Source organism: Mustela nivalis, assembly GCF_964662115.1.
Source record: "Mustela nivalis genome assembly, chromosome: 15".
Classification (NCBI taxonomy): domain Eukaryota; kingdom Metazoa; phylum Chordata; class Mammalia; order Carnivora; family Mustelidae; genus Mustela; species Mustela nivalis.
Window position 1 is genome coordinate 58,804,811 of NC_139034.1, and position 22,776 is coordinate 58,827,586.

At 43.0% G+C, this 22,776-nt stretch overlaps 1 long non-coding RNA gene across 1 annotated transcript in view; it reads right to left on the reverse strand.

Moving 5' to 3' along the window:
* Positions 1 to 22,776, reverse strand: part of LOC309849122 — a 135,449-nt gene that overhangs the window by 34,993 nt on the left and 77,680 nt on the right. The window contains exon 5 of the long non-coding RNA XR_014303503.1: positions 7,139 to 7,240. This is a non-coding gene — a long non-coding RNA (uncharacterized lncRNA). The remainder of the gene's footprint in view (positions 1 to 7,138; positions 7,241 to 22,776) is intronic.

The window sequence follows — 22,776 nt, forward strand, 5'->3', positions numbered from 1 at the left end:
GTATGTTAAAACCCTGAAAGCAAAGAATTAACTTCCTCTGATATCTGGCAGCCCCAGAAAAGGGTGATAGATTATGTATTTGCTTGTTTGGAATGCCATTTATATTCTATTCAGTGCTGGAAGATTTAGAACATCATGAAAATGTTGCAGCTCTTAGGGAAGAAGAAAAGAAAAGAAATAATAAAGGTAATCCTCGGATTAAATGAAAAAAAATTAAAGGAAGAAGAAACAAATCTCAGAATATAATGGAAACAGATATCTTCTAAGAGGAAAAGGGAGTATATCATGCAGGTAAATGCAAGCTTAAAAAGGAAAAAGATAAATTTGTAGTAGATTTGCCACATTACTGAAACACACAACCAAACAAACACCAGAGCTTCACTCTATAGATTTAAATACATAATTGCTTCATGGTCCGGCTAAATGAATTCAAACCTATAATTGCTTAAGTTCCTATTGTAAGCGAAGTTTTGCAAACTCTCAAACACATTTGGGAAAAAATTGCTACACTCAGCTGTGGCTTGAGAACAATCAAAAGACGCTCATGGCATTTCTCAAGTTATAAGAAAAATATTCAAGTATGGTTTATTCTAATTTAGACCAGCATCCAATTAAACCCAAATCTTGCACAGTTCTTCATTTGAGCATTAAAACTTACTTTTATTAAAAAACTTCAAAAAGCATTCTTTTGCATTTTCTTCCATATTCCCAGTGAGATGCGTTATCTGTACTGAATTTATCATTCAATGCAGTGGTACCAGGTGGTCTCGGAGGCTTAATGAGGATTTGATTACAGGCGCAGGGGGGGAAAACTGCAATGAAAATGCCTTCATTCTGGACACTTAACTTTCTCATTTGTCTCAATATGTTACTTTTTAACTAAAGTTTCATATTTATACCTAGCAGAGATCAGGCTGAAATAGCAGGGCTTATCAACATTGGCTCCACAGAACTGTGTTCAGATCTTATGTTGCAGGGCACCTGGGTGGCTCAGTGGTTTAAGCCTCTGTCTTGAGCTCAGGTCATGGTCTCAGGGTCCTGGGATAGAGCCCCGCATCGGGCTCTCCACTCAGCGGGGAGCCTGCTTCCCCCTCTCTCTCTGCCTGCCTCTCTGCCTACTTGTGACCTCTCTCTCTCTCTCTCTCTGTGTTTGTCAAATAAATAAATAATCTTTAAAAAAAAAAAAATCTTACGTTGGCCTATTTTCCCAGACTGTATCCTCTGTAAACGGAGAAGTCAAGGAGATTCCATCCATAAGGGACTCTACAAATAAACAGGCAGGTGACATCTAAATGGTTCCACATGGCTTACTACGCCATGGAGTCAAGATTTTAAGATAATTTTAAAGGGAGAGAGGAGGCTGTAAAAAGGAAAGAGGAAAGGAATTTGTTTGCAGCTGATGTTCCGGAAAGGAAAGCTAATGTCAAATATGACATAAGTTTAATAAGTCACCGTCTTGCCAAAGGTGACTAGTTACTTTTGAAGGTAATCCTCTCTGAATTGGGCTAGAAAAACATTTGACTGGCTAGTATCACTTAAATAGACTTTAGTTCTAAAAAAATGGGAGGAGAGAAACACTGAGTGCCTGGTGACCTCCTGCTCTCCCCTAGCTTCTCTGTTCCCGGGTATATTTCTCTTTTTTGCTACAATCCCCAACTTCTATATAAGGAAATAAAGCCTCTTTTGCTCTGCTGAGTACTTTTATGAGTTTCGGTTATGCAAGTTTTTTCGGCGGGAGGAAAGGGGTTGGGGGTGAAGGATGAGAATTGCTTTGCAAAAAGCAAGAAAATGATTTCGAACTCTGTGACCGATGCGGGATAAAAAGAGGCAGAAAAATAGAGGACTATATGAGTGAAGGCTCCAAAAAAATGAACAGAAGTCATAAGGCAGCCTTTAGATGCTCAAATCTGTGATTTTTGCAAGATTTCTTAGAAAACAATATTTGCATATCAGGAGCGTGAGAAGCTTTATTTCATATCTGGGTTACACATCAAAATAAGCCCTGAGCATAGAGGGGTCTGAATATAGAGATTGAAATCAATGGCACTGAACAAGGTCAGCTGGAAATCATTATCAGAAAAGGTCATTGAGATTCTGGTCTTGAAGACATCTCTGAAGTCATTTAGCCCATCTCCCCCATTGCCCTGGGACCCATCCAAGCCACCACAAGCAAACAGCATTCCTGCCTTCCGACACCCTTCCTTATGACAGAAGAGTCCACCGTTTCGCCAAAACATCACCCAATTCTCACAGTTCTGGGCAGTATCTACCAAAGATCCACATAACTGAATGACTCTCTAGTGCCTACAAATTTACCTCCCATTTAAAGTCAGCAGAATTTGTCAGCATTAATGAATTAATCCGTTTTCCTAAGAAATGTTTTAATAATTCAGCTATGAGATTAATAATAGAAGGTTTTGCTAAAACTACAGCTCATCAGTTTCCCAGAAGGAATCAGCAATTATATCAAGACTTTCAAATACCTTTTCTCATTACTTAAGGTATGATTTCAAATTTGGCTTCTTTTAGAGGGAAGAAATAGTTTATGAACATGTACTGGTGGGAAAGTCTTTTGTCAGCATCATTTGCGGTTTATTGGGATGGAATCACTGCGGCCTGAAATGGGTCTGCTGTGCCCCACCAGACCAAAACAGCCAAAAGGCTAACACAAGCCATTCAGTGTGTCATTAAAATTCAGTGACAATCAGGGTGGAAGTGACCTTTACAAATGAGGAGACAAGGCCAGGATAGGCGACTAAACTGTATTTCGAACATGATTTCATTTAGCCATCACAGTTAGTTCATTCTTTTTTAATCTTTAACTTGTGAAATGACAAAAATGAAGGCAGGTTTTAAAAGAAAGAGAAAGGAATGAAGATAATTCACGAGCTTGGCACACATATGCTGAATAATGCAACATTTACCATAATAGAAATAGCCCACTTTTTTGTCTTAAAAACGCTTGGTTCTTTTTTCATTGAAACTAGACACATGATTGCTATGACAAAAACAGTACACACTTCTGAGGTCCCAAATCTTTCTTCCATTCACCAAAATCAAACAATAACAAAGTTTGGTTTTTGTGTATAAATAGCATTCATAAAAACATACATATACTATATTTAGATAATGACCTATTTTAATTAATAGCTGAAAAGAAATATTTATTCTTGTTTTTTTAGTCCTACATTACTGGGAAGTGTCCTACTCTAATTTTATGTCAGTGTTCTTCTCCCTATGGATTCAGGCAGAACACGTACCACAGAATAAAGACATTTACTACCTAAAAAGCCTTTGCAGCAACTGTCCATTTGATGAACTTGTTCGCTTTGACTATAATCAAAGCACTGATAAAAACCAAAACAAGGCGATCCTGGGTGGCTCAATGGGTTAAAGCCTCTGCCTTCAGCTCAGTTCATGATTCCAGGGTCCTGGGATCGAGCCCCGCATCAGGCTCTCTGCTTTGGTGGGGAGCCTGCTTCCCCCACTCTCTCTCTGCCTGCCCCTCTGCCTACTTGGCACTGTCTGTCAAATAAATAAATAAAAATCTTTGAAAAAAAAATTGGGGGAATGGGAAAGAGTTTAAGGTGAAAATAGAAAAAAAAAAAGTCTACTTTTCCAATGACTCCAAACAGGTAAATGTTGATACAAGACCCCATCTTTATCGATTGGGTCTAGTTTCTAGACATTAGTCTACCACACTGGGCCATTCACTGAGGAATCCTTCCAACCAAGTTCATGGATGGAAAAGGACCTACAGATGTTTCCAGGGGAGTCGGTGGAGCACCGGCCACAAATGGAGGTCATAAGAAAACTCAGTACCGTTTGATTTAATTCATTTAGAACGTTATCATTAGACTACAAAAAGGTAATTTAATAGAAATAAATGTATGTATGACAGAAAGTGTTTGGTCTCAGCTGTCTTAAATGATTGAATTGTCATAGATTTTGTTGATGCTGATGCCGTTCTCTTATCCCGAAGTGCATACATTAGGTTGACCCGTGTCCAACCCATCATGCCCTTCTCTCCCGGAAAAGCCCTATTTGGAAGCTGGTAATTCTGTTTGCCTCCTAAGAATGGTTGCTGGTTTTCCTTTTTGTTTGTTTCGGTTACATTGGACTTTGGTTTTGTTCACATCTGTCTTTGACTAACTTTATAATCTTCAGATTTTCTGGTATGTGAATGGTTTCATGTCTTTAAAATACTGTCTTTTTTGTGAAACATTGTATGAAGCAGCCACAAAAAGTCAAGAGGAAATTAACTTTTTTTCTTTTTTAAAAATTTTTTATTTTTTATAAGCATATAATATATTTTTATCCCCAGGGGTACAGGTCTGTGAATCACCAGGTTTACATACTTCACAGCACTCACCATGGCACATACCCTCCCCAATCTCCATAATAAATTAGTCTAAGGGAGGGGCACCTGGGTATCTCAGTGGTTTAAGCCTCTGCCTTTGGCTCAGGTCATGATCTCAGGGTCCTGGGATTGAGCCCCGCATCGGGCTCTCTGCTCGGGGAGGAGCCTGCTCCCCCTCTCGCCTGTCTCTCTGCCTACTTGTGATCTTTCTCTCTGTCAAATAAATAAATAAAATCTTTAAAAAAAAAAAAAGAAAAAAGGTAGTCTAAGGGAAATGTCCTTTCTTTTTTTAGTGACTGCTTCATTAAGAGGCTTATAACCCAACTCAGACCAAGGCAAAGTAGAAGATGCCTTCTTGGGAGCTTCTGGGAAAAGGACGCCTGCCTAGGGGAGCTACTGGGTGGAACAACATCTCTTGTCCTGACTTTTTCATGTCTAGAAACTGCTATGGCATATTACTGTCTACACAGAGAGCTAACACTAAGAATGGCAGATCACAGATGGAAAGAATTTGAATCTCTAAAACCTCACTGAGATAGGACCCAGCCATCCCTTAGGATGTACCTGCTGTCCTACTGCTGATCTTCCTATTTTATAAGAAAGAGAACTTCATTAGGGCTCAAGCCAGTGTGAATCAGAGTTTCTATTGCTTTCAGATGAAAAGACTCTAACTGATGTAACATACTTAACCACATTGATTTAGTTCTTATTATGGACAAGACCCCATGCTCCTTCCCTCAGACTCTCATGAGCTTCCCCAAAAGATGTGAGAAATAGTACAACTAACTTTGTGGAGAAACCAGTGGACTGTGTAATTTTTAATGAATAAGCTGTACTTGATATTAAATCACAATTTTAAAATAGAAATATACACGCGGCTATGATAGCACAGCATCTGGAGCACCTAACCAGAAAGCAGGAGTCTTCCACCTCTTTTGCTTAAAGAACATAGAAATGGTCAAACAATATATGACTTTTTTCCTGCTGAAGGGACTGCTGATCTAACTCGATCATGTTGATAACCAAGTATTTGGTTGGGGTCTGAACCGGATTCCCTCGCCTTGAAAGGGAACAGTAGAAGCCCTGAATACTCAGAGCCAGAGGGAAAACCAGACCAAAGACCACTGGGGGCGGGGGGCGGGAGGGAAGAGGTTTGAAGATCCAAGAGACAGAAGCTGAGTGTCAAATCCAAGGGTAAAAGGCAAGAATCAATGCCAGGGCCTAAAAGCTAAATGAACCTACAAGTCAAAATCCAAGCTAATTAGAACCAGCCCAACAAAACATGGGTTTCTAGAACTGTCTCCACCACTTCTCCACCACTCCACAGCACAACTGTATTTGTGCTTCCTTGAAGGAGACAGCAGGTGTAGGATGCTTGGAAAGATGAAAATGGCTTCCAAGACTAGGACTGGGCAGGCAGCCAAGGGTCTCAAAATCAGAACTGGGTTTTAAGCACTTAAATATGAATAACTACAAAGGCAGGAAGCAAAGTACTTGTTGCTATGGCAAAAATATGAAAGCAGAATTTTTCTCTTGTGTGGCAAGGGCTCTCTAGTGAGAAATAATATGAGAAGACACAGGTGTTATGGTCATGATAAAGGTCAATAATCCTCAAGTACATTTGAGGATGCTGAAGTTCTATAACACTCGATCATTGAGAAAGAGCAGAGATCAAGTGTCTTTTGCATAATTCTTCCACCAAAAGACATGGAGACTAACTGAAACTCAAGTCTGGACGGTGGGACAGCCCTCTGGAAAACACCACTGGGGATCCACTGCCGAGCAGAGCAGGCTGCCTGCCGAGATGAAGGGAACCGTCACCTGCCGGAGGTTATGTTACATATTGTGGGCCATACCGATCGGTGCATCCGAATGACTGTCAATATCCAAACTTGAAACAATTCCAGTGATAGGAATGAACATTAAATATTTACCAGCCAGTGCACCACCAGATCAATGCGCTCATCTCCCTCCCTTGAGGACACACAATAATAAATGAATAGACTTGGACCAGCAAGAACGGTTTGCCATAAAATTGGAAATCAGTGATACCACTATGGTTACATGACTAGAATAAGCAATAAATGGAGGCTGCTGTCATTTTTTTTAGAGAATAGTATAATAACAAGGAAAGAAAAACAAGGTAAAGGGAAAATTTCCTTATATCTGCTTTATTTATTTTGAATTTGTTCGATGAATTCTTCCAGAAGTCCCAGGCTACATGTCCTTTACAAAACGACATATTGTCCCAAACTAACAATGTCTCCTAATCCTAAATCAAGTTTCTGTCAATCTGTCCCTTAAAATATTTTAGGTTCAGATTCTCAGTTTGTGTCTCTGCTGAGAAAAAGTCCGACGACTAAATGTCTTGAGGAGAAATGGAAGGTGGGGTTGCAATAAATAGTGTCAAAGGAAGAAAAATATGTGTGTTTTCTTTTCATCTTTATTTCATTCTCTCAAATCTCATGCCTTACAAGTTCTGTGAACCAAAAAAAAAAAAAGAAAAAAGAAAAAGAAAAAGAAAAGTGCTCAAGTCCTGACTTACCTTGGAAAATTCTGATGTTAATGTTGTCTCTCAGAACTAATGAGCTCTAGGACTTGATCTAGCTAGTTGTAGAAGCTTCTTTGATATAGTTAATAGTAAGATTGTGACTACAATACCACGTCCCGTCCACAAACCGGGTAAGGTCTTCCAGCAGTATAATAACACCTTCGTGGCTTTCATTCACTCCCTCCCAAATTAAGTGACTAAGTGACAAAACCAAATAGAAGACATACCTGAGAAAACGCCAGGGCGAATCAGCCAGAAGCTGCATCCGTGACCAATGTGTTCCTCCCCTGAGCCAAAGAGTTGGCCCCAGCCAAATCCAAGGAGGAGACCTAGGGCACACAGGTTGGTACAATCAGAAAATACGTCTCCTCTTCGAGAAGAGAATTGGCACTAACTAAAGGGAAAGATAAGTTCCAATTTATTACAAGTAGAGAGCCCTATGAAGTAGAAAACCATTTCAGGGGCCTAAAAAGACTTTTTTCCTCTGTTGCTAATTTTGAATGTTGCTTTTCCCTATACCTGAATATAAATTCGGCAGGATTCATAATATGTGAAATGAACAAAGGAACTTGTTAGCTCTTTTCTTTATCATAAAGCCTGCTCTTTACCATTTCATATGTTCCGTTTCTCTATTTTATGCTAAAATTTCAAAGAGCGCTTTAAATGTTAGATTGTTTTCCTATAGAATTTATCTTCCTGTAGAAGTTCCAAAGCCTGTAGAGCATGCTTCTAAAATGATGGGAAAGCATACAGATGTCAATAGTAGGAGTTGTTTAGTTCGCAGTGCCCCTACAATTACTCGCTGAAGTTGTCAATAGGTAGGTTCATTCGGTTTTAGGGTTTTGGGGGGATTTTTTGGGTTTGGGGTTTTTTTTTTCTTTCTTTGTTCCTCCAGTCTATGCAGATTCTGCAAACCCTCTGGAGAAAAGGCCCAGTCAGTGACTTTCTTCTTGCAATATCTGTATCAAGCCAAATTAACAATATGGATACCAATATGCCACCATTTATTAAAATGCTAATTTCATTTAATAAATCATCAATGATCATTTATTGAACCTCTAGAATGTGCTACTACTACTATTGAGCCAGGAGATAAGGAGACAAGTCAGCAGTCTGGCAGCAAATCGTGAAATCCCCAGGGTTTTCCAGACAAGTAGGGTTCAAATGTGAAAATGAGTGTGTAAAGAAATGGGGGTAGAGAATTTTTCAGTTTCCAAGATTCTGCTTGGTGTAAGCATTGTACCCTTTTGCAGAACAAAACGCTGCAGAGGGCTGTTGCCGTGAGATTGGAGACACTAAAGTAAAAGGCTTTCGTTAAAGAGCAGAAGCCAGTGAAATGTGGTCGGGAGCTCCCAGTCCCATGATGGATGAGAAGCCAACCCGGGTAGAAGGAGGGAAGAGAGTGCACATTGCACTGTGCAAAGAGAGCAAAAGGAACTTGAAGACCTCTGGGGAAATCCAAAAGAACAAAGAGCATCCAGAGAAGGGGGAGTAAGGAAAAAGAAAGTAACAGCCACAAAGACTTGGTAGAAGCAAGGCCAAGAAAGAAGTCCAAAGAACATAAATTATCTCATGTGATACTTTTTTAAAATGCTTTGTTACATAATGTAGGGTTCCCACTCCTACTCAGTTCTGCCCACCCACCCCCCGCTCCTCCCCAAGGCCTCCTGCCAGGTCTCCCTCCTCAATGTCTTCAGTAAACACTACCAAAAAAAAGAAAATACACATACAAAAATCTTTGATATTTATTGGATTTCTTGACAAAACCATTGACTATAGAACGTTCCAGATCTGGGTTGAGGCAGACTGTAACAGAATCCGGATGTGGCCGAGGAGACAGCGGATACTGGGCTGGTTTCACACACAGAATCTATCAGCAGGACAGATGCAGCTTTTTCTGAGGCCTAAAGTAGTATCAGGAGGATTATCATTTAAGAAAAAAAAAAAATCCACAAAAACACACATTTATCTTCAGGGGCTTGGAAGGAGGCCATACAAGTGAAGGTTACCAAAACTAAAGCTTCATTTGCTTCGAATCAACCTGCCTATGAGTCAGTCAAATTATGGAGACTTTTCCGAAGAGAAATACAAATATTGTTTGAGAGTTTTCTTCCTTTAAGACAAGAACTCAGAACTCTGGATAAAGTGGAGAAAGGATGGGACTATATAAAAATAAAGTTATTTATAAAGTCAATGTTTACCATTAATTATCGAAATCATTTCCTATATGCCCATCATTGACACATTCTTTTAATTAAATGCATGTCTGATATAGAAACCATCTCATTATGTTACTATAATCAGATAGGAGCAGTTTATGTCATTACGTTTAAGTACACGTTAATTCCCAGTGTCAAAGTATATATAGAATGCTGATTGCATTGGTTTCCAGTTACTCTTATTAAGACTTGTGAATAATCTGCATGAATTATAGAGCATGTTATTATTGTAATTATGGGTGGAAGATAAACAGAAAGTATACCGTGCTTATTTTTTAAAACCCCCTTTACAATGAGGGATGTGTGTCTAAGAAAGAAGAAAGAGGTGTTATCGCTTCCGGCATGGTTTCACTAAACAACTTCCCTGATCTATGCCCTTCCTGCAGCTCAGTGCCTTCCCTGCCAGAATTTTCCACCAAGAATCCATACAAAAGCATCAGGAGAAGATCATTAGAAGTATGTCAAATATGCAGATTTTTAATCAGAATATTACCTTTCTACCTGCATTCATGTTGATTTCGCACTAGGTGGAAGTTCAAGGCAGAGCAGGAAATAAAATGCCATTTGACAGTTCTGTTTCAGCACAGAACAGGGGTGCTGGCCTAGTCTCCCCTCCCCCTTCTTGGCAACAACCTTGGCTTTTCCTATGAAGGACATGACTCCTTCCAGTTTTCTGGTCCCTTGAGACGGTCTCAAGGGTATTGAAGGGACAGCATGTGACCCAGGCCAGACCAACCGGACTTGCCTCCCTGGGAGGCTGCTTCTATCTCTAACAGCATGAAAGGCAGATGGAAGCCATTGGGGCTGAGTTCTTCCAAGGGCACAGGCCAGAGAAGACAGTGCAGTGAACAGCAACAGTTCCCTGGAGCCCGTCCAGCTCCCGTCCTTGCGCAGGCATGGTGACTCAGCAATTCCTTCGCATCTGCAAGCTATCCAGAACCATTCCTGCAAAGTCCTTCTATGCTTAAGTCAGGAGGAGCTGGGCTCTGTTGCTAGCGACCAATGGGTCCTAACATGGGGAGAGAAGTGGTGACCTCCATGAACAGAGCAGTCCATCACTAAGTTAAGAGTGGCTCTTTCTGATTTTATAGTCATGTTCATTTCTCTCTATAATCTTGGAACTACACTAAAAGGAAATCTGAAAGCAGTCTTAAAAGCAAAAAATCCCTTCTCCTCCTGGGGAAACAAAAAACAAAACTTCAATGAAAAATTTAAAACATTAGTTTTTACTAATGTTTACTATTGTGGATTTCACAAAATCCACAATACCATGTCTAAAACTACTTAGACAAGATACAACAGGAGAATTGTAGTGTCTTATATGTAAAATCCCAAAAGAAAATGTGGGGTTTTTTTTTTCCAAGTACTTATGAAGCTAAATGAATTTGGGCATTAAAAAATTATTTCTTGTGGTTTGAGGACTTACTGAGACTTTTCTTTAAACACTCTTCAAGACCTATTTGCAAGCTTACCTTCATTCTTGGGGGACTTGAAAAATAGTCTAAAAATGTTTAACTAATTTTTAAATTTGTCAAAAATATTTTCAGGGGCACCTGGGTGGCTCCGTGGGTTAAGCCTCTGCCTTGGGCTCAGGTCATGATCTCAGAGTCCTGGGATCGAGTCCCGCATCAGGCTCTCTGCTCAGCAGGGAGCCTGCTTCCCTCTCACTTTCTCTCTCTGCCTGCCTCTCTGCCTACTTGTGACCTCTGTCAAATAAATAAATAAAATCTTTAAAATATATATATTTTCAGCACATTTGTATTTATGTATATGTCTGGATTACTTGAAAGAGATTAATTTTGACAAGTTGAAATGAGAAAGGCAGTTACCTCCAAAGGCAGCCTAATTGCTTTATCTACTTAAACAAGGAAACAAGTAGATAAAGTGAATTTTCCAAGCACAGCATTCTCCTAATGTGTTCACCACCAGCCTGAGAGATTAGCATAAGACAGTCTAATATGCCCTCAGAAGAGATCTCCAATTACCTTTCTATATGGGATCTGCCATTGGAGGCAGGCCAGTCATGTTCATTTCTCTCTATAATCTTGGAGCTACACTGGAAGGAAGGCAGGCCTTTTCTCTCCAGACAGGACTTACATGCTGCCAACTACAGAGGTTTCTGCTCTAATGTCTCCATGTAAATTCCCCGGATGTGGACCAAATGTATTTCTAGACTTGTACATGAAAGCACTTTTAAAACAGCAAAGCCAATCTATGTCCAACATAGCTGTATGAGATGTATTCATAAATTGCTAATAATTACAAAATAACCCTTGGCTTTTTCTGCCTATATTCTGGATCATTCAGATTGGACAAACTCTGTCAAGAAGCAGTCTCTCTGATCTTACAGAGAATGCTTACCAACCATACTTCAAACCAGGGTGTGGCAGTGGAAAGTTTATAGTTTTAGCAAGACCTATAAACCCCTAGATAACATTCGCTGATACTAAGATTATGGAGATAATGTGTACTGTGGTGGCAAAGAGAAAAGCAAATGATAAAAATCTTGGTAACACCTATTTTGGGTCCCTCTTAGAAATCAAAGGTGAAGTAGAATATGAATTGAGTTCCTTTAAAAGAGCCATGTGAGTTCTGGGGTCAGGGTGGGCCACAGACAATGTGGTTTTGTGGCTCATACAACAGAGATGGTACCCATGGCCATGTTCCCACATGCCCCATCTCTGGGAACAAACCTTGGGTTGTTTCTCCTCAGTTCCCCCAAGTAAAGGGGTGAAGGTTTTATTTTCCATGTCCCATACAGTCCTGGGTGTCGACGACCTGTATTTTTGCTTTTGTATTCTATAGTTAGGTTTGGGAGTGACATTGGCATTTGTGGGTGTTCTGGGTCCCTATAAGGGGGTGAGATCTGTACTCAGGGGCTCAGACAGAGCTGAACAAGCATCACTGTTGCCCATCACATCAGCTCTTGGTGGAGGTCCCCACCAGATATCCCCTCGAAAACCAGTTGCTGAAGCTCCTGGGCAGGGATGGACAAGCACTGCCCAGGCCACCTTGACCTCAGTGCTGTTCCGATGGCAGAAGCCCCCAAAGTCTCAGTGCCCTTCTGCTCCCCTTCCTGTGGTCACTTCAATGTGGCCATTGTGTGGCCCATTGATGGCCTCAAGTGTCACAATCCATGCCTCATCCTCAAGCACAGCCTCCCAATGCTCTCCCGCTAGAGAATCACTATTTGTTTTCTCAGGACACCCTCCTTTCTCCCGGCTTCACTGCCCTCACCCACTCCACCCAGCTGAGATGACTCTGCCTCAGACGCAGGCATGACTTCCCTTGAGAGCTGGGTAAGTTTCGAGGAGTCCTTGCTTAATAAGAGCAAGAAGCTATCCTTATCTAAGCACAGAGAACAGGTTTGGGTAAAATATCAACCCAATCTCCTGCATTCTCTCCCCTCTCCAGTGTGAGGGGTGGTCTCCTCATTGGAGAGGTAGTTTTGGTTCCAGTTTCTGGACTTTCTCTCACTTGCACCAATGAGATCTCCTAATTCCTAGCCTTAAAATCTCTTCCTTGCCTGATTATGGAGGGAGTCTCTCCCTTCAAAGCAAAAACCCTCCAATATCCCCCAGGTCTCCATACTTCTCATCAAAGATGGTACAGCATTCCCTCCTCAAGAAGAGATTCAATACTTTTGGCATCTTGATGCCTGAAGTTGGGGTCTTTCCAGGCCGAGCCCTTTCTATGATACACTCTCAGTCATGGGATTATGATAGCCTCTGTCTAAAAACAGCTGGGATTTCTGAGCATTTACCTCAATGCCATTTTTCTCCTGGGGACACAACTCTGATTTCAAACTGACTTGTTCTAATTCTTACCCAAGATTATTATTATTATTATCTGTTTGTGGAACAGATGTGCTTCAAACAAGGACTCTTCAGAATTCCAGACAAGTGTGCCCAAGTAAGGGGTATGAATTTCAACAATCACAGAAGATGAGTGTGCACAAACAGATATTTCTTTGTATCTTCATAACTCGACACAGCCCATACACTCCTTTTTTTCTGCTGATGACAAAAACATAATCATTTCACATGGATATTAAAGAATGGTAAAACAGAAGGTTTCAGTCTGAATAGTGGCGGGAGCCCCCAAACCATAGACACCAACCATTTTCACTCACATTTCACTTCCTGTCATGGGGATAGTGGAGAAAAACCAGTTATGTGACTACTGGCCCCTAACTGAGTGGTGACGGTAAAGCAGGGAGTGTGGAGTCTTGTCATCTCTAGTCAAGTGAGAAGAACTTTAGTGGGACCATTGACAAAGCTTTCTATGCACAATGGGGTCAAAGAATTTGATCCCATTGTGCATAGAATTTTACTCAATGAAGTTATGTTCTTCTCTCACAACTTTCTTGGCGTGACCATTCAGGGTGGAGAGAGACTTTGTCTTACCCCTTTAGGTGAGCTCTAGGGCAGGCCCCTCACATTACCTGACTGTTCTCAGATAACGTTCACCAGTCATTTCAGAACCGCTGAAAGTAGACTTGTTTTAATAATTAACGTACGTTTGAATGTAATCACCAAAAATTTCATTCAGGATTAAAGTGTCCACCTTCCCTAGCTCAAGCCTGTGCTGAGGGGGAAGTGAGCTGTGGGAAAAGAAGCGAGAATCTGGAGTCCTCCTTTTTTATTCTGTCAGCATCTCCAGGAACAAACCTCCACACTGGCTATAGCTTCTCACCCCTCAGGGCTTGGAGCATGGAGAGAAAGAGGAGTCAGAGGCAGGACAATATCTCGCTCAAGTGGCACTACTCTGAAATTGGTTTCCACAGAGCCTGGCAGGTGTTGGAAATGGAATTTTTCTCCTGTGGATGTTTCTTCAAAGCCTCCTTGGCAGCGGGCTGAGGCCTGTCCTATGTCTGTTTGCTCTCAGATCCATCCTTTACTCTACCTGCTCTGTATTTCCACAGGGCTGGCTTCTTGGGGTTTGGCTAGTTGGAGGCACTGAATGGGAAACAAAAAGCGGGAAGAAAGGGAGGAGCCAGGGCACGTCTTTCCATCTCACCTCATATCCAGTGGCCCCTCCAGCTGTGGCTGTGTTGTCTCAGAAGCTCGGCTCCCATGAAAGAGCCCCACTCCGAGTCCAGATCCCTTCCAGTGGTCCCAGGGCATGGGCTGCAGTAACACCGCCCCTCACGTTGTCCTCCAACCGAAGGGCATAGCAGCTTCCTGCTCATGCCCATCTCTGGGTCACCTCTCCACCCCCTGTCTGGATCTCAGTTCTTCTGTCACCCATATAAATCATTCACCACAGCAAAGTCCCACCACTGTAAACACCGGAAAATGTCTCTGTTTTCCTAATGGGGTGCTCCTGGACACATACACACACACACACACACACACACACACACACACACACACACACACACACACTGCTGCCCCATGACTAGGGAACCTCCCCTTCAACCCCCTGACCTGGGAGTGTAGTCTGGCTTGCCACATGCTGCTTTTCCCTCAATCCCTGCTCACCGGGAACACTTGAGCATCTTTTAGTGGAGGACCCCTCTCCCTGCCAGTGGCCATCCTGTCTAGAATCTAAGATGAACCAGCTTCGTATATCCTAGACATGGTCCTCGAGGAAAAACCCACCACGGAAATGGTCAATGGAAATCTAATTATTCCCTGTCTTAGCCAGGGCTCCCTTAAAAGCAGACTCTGATACAAAGGCTTGGGGGCGCCTGGGTGGCTCAGTGGCTGCCTTCGGCTCAGGTCATGATCTCAGGGTCCTGGGATCGAGTCCCGCATCGGGCTCTCTGCTCAGCAGGGAGCCTGCTTCCTCCTCTCTCTCTCTGCCTGCCTCTCTGCCTACTTATAATCTCTCTCTGTCAAATAAATAAATAAAATCTAAAAAAAAAAAAAAAAAAAAGGCTTGGGATTGTGACCTCAGGGAACAGGAGTGAGGGATGGGGAGTGGAACAGTGGAACTCTAAGAGTTTCCTCTTAGAGTTCTGCCTTAAAACCTTACAAATGTATTATCTGAGGGTCATGAGGTCAGAGGTTTGAAATGGGTCTTACAGGCTGAAATCAAGGTGTTGGCAGAACCGGTTTCTTTTGAAGTCTCTGAAAATAAAATCCATTCCCTTGGGTTTTTTTCAGATTCTAGAGAATGCCAGAATTCCTGGGCCCGTGACCCCTTCCTCACATCACTCTAACCTCTTGCTTCCAACTTCATACCTTGCACTGTGACTCTACTGCCTCTTCTTCCTTATAAGGACCCTTGTGGTTACATTTGACCCATCCAGATAACCCAATAGAATCTACCCATCTCAAAATCTTTAACCACATCTGAAAAGTCCCCTTTGCCATATAAGATAATGTGCTTAAAGATTCCAAGGTAAGAATGTGACCATCTTTGGGGTGTCATGATTCAGTCTACCACAGACAATCTGGCCACTGCTGTGGGCAGTTCAGTCCTGCAGAACCTTCTAAATGGTCTTACAAAACCCTTCTCAGAACTAGCTGCCTAGAGGACGAAAGGGAGCCAATAGCAGCACCCATCCCCTGTTGATCGAGGTTGTCTCTGGGGCATTAACTCCCACAGCCACATCTCATGAGGGTGTTGGGGGGAGGAGGAGGAAAACCCTTCAAAGGCCTAAAAAGGAAAAATCAGGATTTATCTCTAACAGCTACTCCAAGGAAGAGATACAGAAAGAAGCTCCAAAGACTGGACTAAAGCACCAAGAAAGGCAGTTAAAGAAATTATTCTCTGCCTTGCTAGAGTCAGTTCTTCCTGAAAGTTCAAGCTCTTCTCAGATAACATAAGAGATAGAGCCTCTGAGCCCTGCCTGGGCAGATTTCTAAAATGTTACCAGAGTGAGAGAATCAGGAGGTCAACAACACAAGCTACTCCGTCATTCATGTTCTCAAGAACCACCACCCTTTAATGAGAAGGCACCTGGACTTGTAGAAAACATTAGGGCTGACCTCTGTCTTCCCCCATTTACTAGAAATGGAAGAGAAGTATCTGTGGATGGAAACTGCCAGAAGCAGAGGGAGTAACACCACTGCACTGGGAATCACGAGTGTCAACAAAGACAATGCTGTCTCATTGATCAGAGAGGCAAAAACTAAGAGGAGGAAATAAATAAGAGTTTTGGAGAGGGGATGAAAAAAATGAGCTTCTGACAATTTCTATGGAAGCATGAACTGATAGCTTTTTGAAATGCAGTCTGGCCTTTATCTACCCAAATGTAACAGGTGCAGCCCCTTTGACTCAGAATTCTGCTTCTGGAGGGAAAACAAATCTTCCAGAAATATATAGACAAATGAGCAAAAAAAAATCATATGAAAGCATGATTGTTACAACATTGCTTTGAATTGGAAATCGTCTGAGAAGTTGTTTAAGAAAAAAAAAAGGTGAGGTAGTTCTTTATGTACTGACGTGGGAGAAGCTCATGATACATAAAGAGAAATAAGCAAATTGCAAAATAGTGGGTGTGGTACGATCCTGTTTATATTTCACAAGAGAGTATTTGCATGTGTGAAAGCTTAGTGCGATTTGACTATCATGTCGCAGCCCTGCTACGTTCTGGAACAGCCTTCGCATTATTGGTCCCTCTCACGGCCAACATGGGCTTCACAGAAGAGAAGCTGTAACACCAGAGCGGCTTCCTTTGTGGGACTTCTTCTTTGTTTATGAGTAAAATGGGCGATTACGATGACAAATGAATATGAAGTCTGTGTTAATGAGAGTGCTGACAGCAATAAGAAAAGAAAATCCATTCTCTTGAACAAAATGGGATATCATCAATTGTTAGATGTGGCCAGTGGTGTTTAAGTTTTGCTTGTTGCTATTCTTAAAAGAGTTAATGAAACCCCTCTAGGTAAAAAATAATTTTGCTTTAAAATTCTAAACTCTGGCACCCCTGGGTGACTCAGCGGGTTAAACATCTGCCTTCAGCTCAGGTCATGATCTCGGGGTTCTGGGATCGAGCCCCAGGTCAGGCTCCCTGCTCAGTGGGGAGTCTATTTGTCCCTCTCCCTCTGCCCTCATATGAGCCTGTTCATGTTCTGTCCCTCCCCCTCTCTCACATAAATACATAAAATCTTTAAAAAATAACAAAAAATAAAATAAAATTCTAAACTCTGTATTCCCTTTTCTATGAAAATAATTTATTAAATGATTATTGTTAAAGCAAGACAAAATGCCTGAAGAAGACTATTACTATAGCAGGAATAATTTATATCTATTCCTAAAAGCCTGGAAGGTCTGACAACCTCGGGCTAAACACAGAGCATGGGATACAGATGTTGCTGTCTTGCAAAGCCCCCACTGAAATAAAACTGGAGGAACAAAACCAAGATGGAAACCTACAAGGACTGAGAGGATATAAGAGGGTATAGTCCTGAATGGAAAATGGGTGTCAACGCATTTTTGGAAGAAGAAGAGTGTGAAGGAACCGAGAAAGCTGAACAACAGGGTTGTCGGTGGCAGGAGGGGAGGACATGAACAGGAAGTCAGTCATTTCATTCAACAAAACCCAGAAAGTCCCAGGCAGGCATGGGGGCACAGCTGCCTGAAAGTGTTAAGCTGGGAATTGTAAACAGGAGCATCTGCGAGCCTGTAGGAGGGAGTCAGACCTCTGGACCCTCGTCCTCATCCGACACAACTGGGCCATTGCTGTTGATGGGGGCTCAGACACATACAGCAGCTTCCTTGATCGCTTTCCTGTCCACTAGGTATTGAGCTCTTCCTGGAAGGGAGTTGGGGTAAGATATTCTCCTCAAGGAGCAGAGCAAAAACCTTTGGGACAGCCGCTGCTTCTTCGCAATCCTGGGAAAACTGCCACCATCCCGGTAAGATGTAGAATTCCAAGATCATGGAAAGGGCAAAGACCTTCTCCAGGGGACCAGAATGTGGCTCCAAGACTGAGACCGTAAAGCTGTTTCATGGTATAATGTCCCTTTGCAACTGGTTTTGCCCCAAAACACATCCTACAGTTTTGAGAGAGCTAGAAAAGAGAGAGAGAAGGTTAGTGGGGAGACCATTGTCTACCCTGGCAGAGGGGGGGAAAAAATTGTATTAATCTAAGATGGCAGAACACATCAAATTTAAATTCCAGGCTTATACCCACTGCAGTCAGCAGAAAGCCCTGCCAACAATCGACAGCTTATTCGGGAACTACCCAAAGCAGCAAAATCCTAGAGCAAGCATGCATAGATCCCTTGTCCTGGGAATTAGCAAGAATGAAATCCGGAGACATCTGGTAGAGGCCACAGCTCCAGTCAATGTGCACAAGCCAATGACCGCACAGGCTGGAAGAGCCCCCAGAGCTGCTCAGTGTCACAGGACAAATGTTGCCCAGGTACGAGTTTTCTATTCAAATCCTCTAAGCTCAAGAGAGGTGGATCCTATAACAAGTACTCACTAAACCGAGTTACAAAAGTCTAAGATGAAGAAGACCCACAATCCGAAAGAGTTAACAAATTCAACACAACTTGTTAGTGACTGTGGAGCCGGAGTCACCAGATGGCCGATATCAGGACCTCTCCTGGCCCAGCTCTATCGGTGACCTGTTGCTACCATACTGTCACCTAAATACCAACCACTAAGCCTCAGTGGCTCACAATAATAAATATTTATTTTGCTCACAAATCTATAGGCCATCTGGGTAGTTCTGCTGCTCTAGGACGGGCTTAGCTGATCTTGGCTGGACTCGCTCACGGACGGGCAGCCAGCTGGGGCCTGATTGTCGAATGTGGCCTCATGATACAGTTGGGATAGCTCCCCTCTGGTTCTTACAGTTCCTCAACCCAGCAGGCTGGCCCAGCCTTGTTCTTACGAAGGAGGCTGGGGTCCAAGGTAGCAAGCAAGCAGCACCCAAGGCCTCTTGTGGCCAAGGCTCAGAATGGGCTCATCTTTGTATCTGCTGCCTTTTATTGGCCAAAGCAATTCGCAGGCCAGCCCAGTTTCAAGAATGGAAAAGTAAACCACCTCTTTACAGGAGGTGCTAAAATTTTGCATTGCAGGGAGCATAGGAAGAGGGAGGGGTGATAAATGAAAGCCATTAAAGCAATTAATCTACCCCACCAACATCTTGACATAAGAGAATTAGTTCCCTGAGTAAATCAAAAGAACTTGGTTAAAGGCAATGTGATATCCTAGAAGGAAAAAAAGAAAAAGAAAAAAAGTGTGTATATATATATACACACACATTTTTTTCTTTTTCTTTCTTCATGTATATATGTGTATATACATATGTATATATGTGTATATACATATGTATATACATGTATTTCAGTGAGAAAACTGCTACAATCTGAATCAAGTCTGTATTTTGTGAATAGCAATATTAATTTCCTTGTTCTGACCAATTCAGCACGGCTCTAAGGTGTTAGCAAGAGGAGAAGCTAAGTGAAGGACATACAGAAACTGTACTGTCTCTGCAAATTTTCTGTAGAATTAAAATTCATTCAAAATAAATTTATTTTTAAAGAGCATTATAAAAAGAACCTGGAAGGAGCCACTTTGGTGTGCAGCCCCCGAAGCTGGGTGTACCACCAAGTCCCAGACAGCACTCTGTCCTATTTTGGGAAACCCCCGTGGCCTGAGAAAATCTGGCAGCACGCAGGGCATGAAAAGCCTGGGCAGGTGGCTTGGCCGGGGCCGCGTCTCTGCAGACCTCCCAGGCAATAGCTGCCCTGAGCCTCCAGCTTCAGCAGGGGAGGGGCTGGCTCCGCAGGGCAAAGAGCTGTGCCAGCGTCCTTTCTCAGGGTGTCTGAGGGCTGCTGACCCTGCTGGCTGTGGCGGTGGGAGCAAACGCCACCTGGCCACAAGCCTGCAGTGCCTGGGGAGACTCTTTTCCTCTCTTTTCAAGTGAGTGAAATCTAGGCTTGGCTGACTCCTTCTGGGAGACGTGACAAGCTTTGTGATTCTTTGTGAGAGTGACAAGCAGCAATCTTTGGCGTCCTCATCCCTGAGTCTAACGGGGAGACCAAATAAGACACAGAAACACAGGATGATGGTACAGTGGGACAAGATCCATGAAGGGCAGTTTCCCAGACCTGGTTACTCGGAGCAACCCTCCCTCTGGGCACTACAACTGGTCAAAGAAAAGTCTTTCCCCAAGGTGTGCTCATCAGACCCTCTCTGTCATATAGGAGATGGGATCTCTGGGAGGAAAATGGAGGGCTATCTTTCTTTCTCTGATATTAGAAGCAGTTATAAAAATACAGACTGCCCGAAGGTAAAATTACCAGATGGAAGAACCAGGCTATGGAAAGAGAAAATCATCACAATGTAGCTGCAGCCCCTGGATACAGCCAAGCCTGAAGCCAGAGGGACCTCTTGGACTTCCATACCTCTGGCCATAATCCACTTTGAGTTGGGTACTCTCACACTTATACCCACAAAAACCCTGCCTATTGCAGAGATCAGGACCTACAAGTGGGGTTGGGAATTAACAGGCATTACAATGATCATTCAGCTGAGAATAGGTGAGATGCCAGGCAGGGAGGGTGGCCTTTCACGTTATGGGAGGATAACAGGGCTTGGTAAATGCAAACAAAACAGCTGGGCAGATTTGTCGTATTTGTGTTTTGGGATTCAATGCAGTTCATCTCTGCGTGTCTGGGGAAATCAACTGTGACAAAGTTAAAGTGGGTTGACCCCCAGTTTCACACACTTTGGGACGGTTCCTAAAAGTCTGGGACCAAACTAGCTCTCTAATGGCAGAAAGGGAAAGTTCCACAAAGCCTCACCAAAGAGATTACTTCTTCTCCCCAAAATTCTTATGAAGATACAAAAACTGATTCTTCTATTTCCAAAGGAGGTCACGTCAGGATGCAGGAAGAGGTAGAGCATAGGAGAAACCCTAGTTCCCAGGTCTCTCAAATATATTCCCTGTCCCCCAGAAAGCTACAATTCTCCCCATTTTAAAAAGAATTCCATAAGGATGAACCCCACATCATTATCCCAGGCCAAGGTTCCAAGGGCAGAGACCAAGAGGCACCCAGGTAAAGACTTTCTGCTAAGAGACAGAAACTCCAAAAGCAGTTTGGATTACGGAGCCATGCTATAGTCAGACTGCTGGTCTCTGTCACCAAGCCCGCTGCATTTCCAGAAACTAAACAGGCTGGCCTCCCTCTGACATCTCAAGGCAGTGTTATTTCCACAGATTGTCCCAGCCCTGCAAACAGGCTTCTGATGGATCGTTCCACCCCTAAGGCAATCCCCAAGCCCCCAAACCTACACTAAAGGAAAATGGGCTCCAGTTCTCCAGCCGTTCTTCCTGAACTTTATGGGTAAATTCAAGGGAAGGATTACGGGAAGTCACATTTCAGCCTGCCTCTGGCCCAAGCGCCAGGGCAGTATGACCGGCAGTAAATGGGATACTGCCCTCTCATCCCATCTGGCTTACATCTAACCCACAACTGATTCGGAATTAGGAAGGAAGAAGGATGAGTAATTAAGCTCTGCCTCAAACCCCAAGACCAGAAGGTTGGTACTTTTACCCCGCAGGCTTTAGGGACCAGGAGGGAACTATCACCAGTTTCAAACAGGATTAAGGCAGGGGAAAATTCATGGTGGGGTTCGTGAAGATAATCATGGCAGCACGGTACATTGGCAGGAGAGGGGGTGACTACAAAAATGAGGAAGCGACAGCAATAGAAGAACGAATAATGGCTTGAACCACAGAGCGCAACGAGTAACGAGTATGGAGAAGCACTGGGGGACACAGAAGTTGTGCAGAAGATGAAAATCCCACCAGCAGAGGAAATAAAGCAAAAGTGCACACCTTGGAAGCCAGCACTCAGATGAAACTCTGCGGACTGTAAATAGAGACAAGTCCCTCGTGTTCTGTTTTCGTTGGAGGGAAGGGAGCAGCGGACAGCTGGAATTCTCTCTGGAACAGAAGGAAAGATTTTCAAACCCCTGTTTGTTTTACACTTGAAAAGGATTTGTCCTGAAAATTTCCAAGCTGTATAGATGTTCTTAAGGGACCTTGGCAAGACATACACAAAAGAATGCATCGGTTGGCTTAGCTGAATCCGGCCTGCTGGGACCTAGGAGCCACCAGCTCCAAGGCGCCAGGTTTTAGGTTAGATAATGAGGTTAATTACATTCCTTCTGGGTTCCCTGTAACCTGGATGAGAGCACAGCACTAAGCTAGCCTAAAGGAGTCTCCTGCCTATGGAAATACGCAAACCAGAGAGTTCTGAAACACACTTCCATGATTTATAAAAGCCGGACGAGATTATTACCTGCCCAAAGGAGTTTAGCATCGTCCATTTCCCCCGATAGTCCTTTCCTGACTGGGATTCTATGGAACACTGCCTTTCTTTCCATAACTTACCTCCCCTCCTCCGTCACAACTTTGTGACAGTCCCTAGAGGGTTCTTTCTACCTGGGTGCCGAATAAACACCCACTGGTATCTCAGGCAAATGCAGATTCCGTTTGGTAATTCTAGTCTGTGCATCATATGGGGTCAATGGGAGGACTGAATGAAATCTTGCAGGGTACGTGCTTAGCTTAGCTTCTAGTATATAATGAAAGTCACATATGGTGGCTATCCCCAGTTACAAATAACACTGAAAAGTCTGGCTTTGGCTACAAAAGGATTTAACAAAAAGACACTTCGATGTTCCGAGTATCTAGGAACCCACCCCTAATTTCACTCCAGTCTCTACTT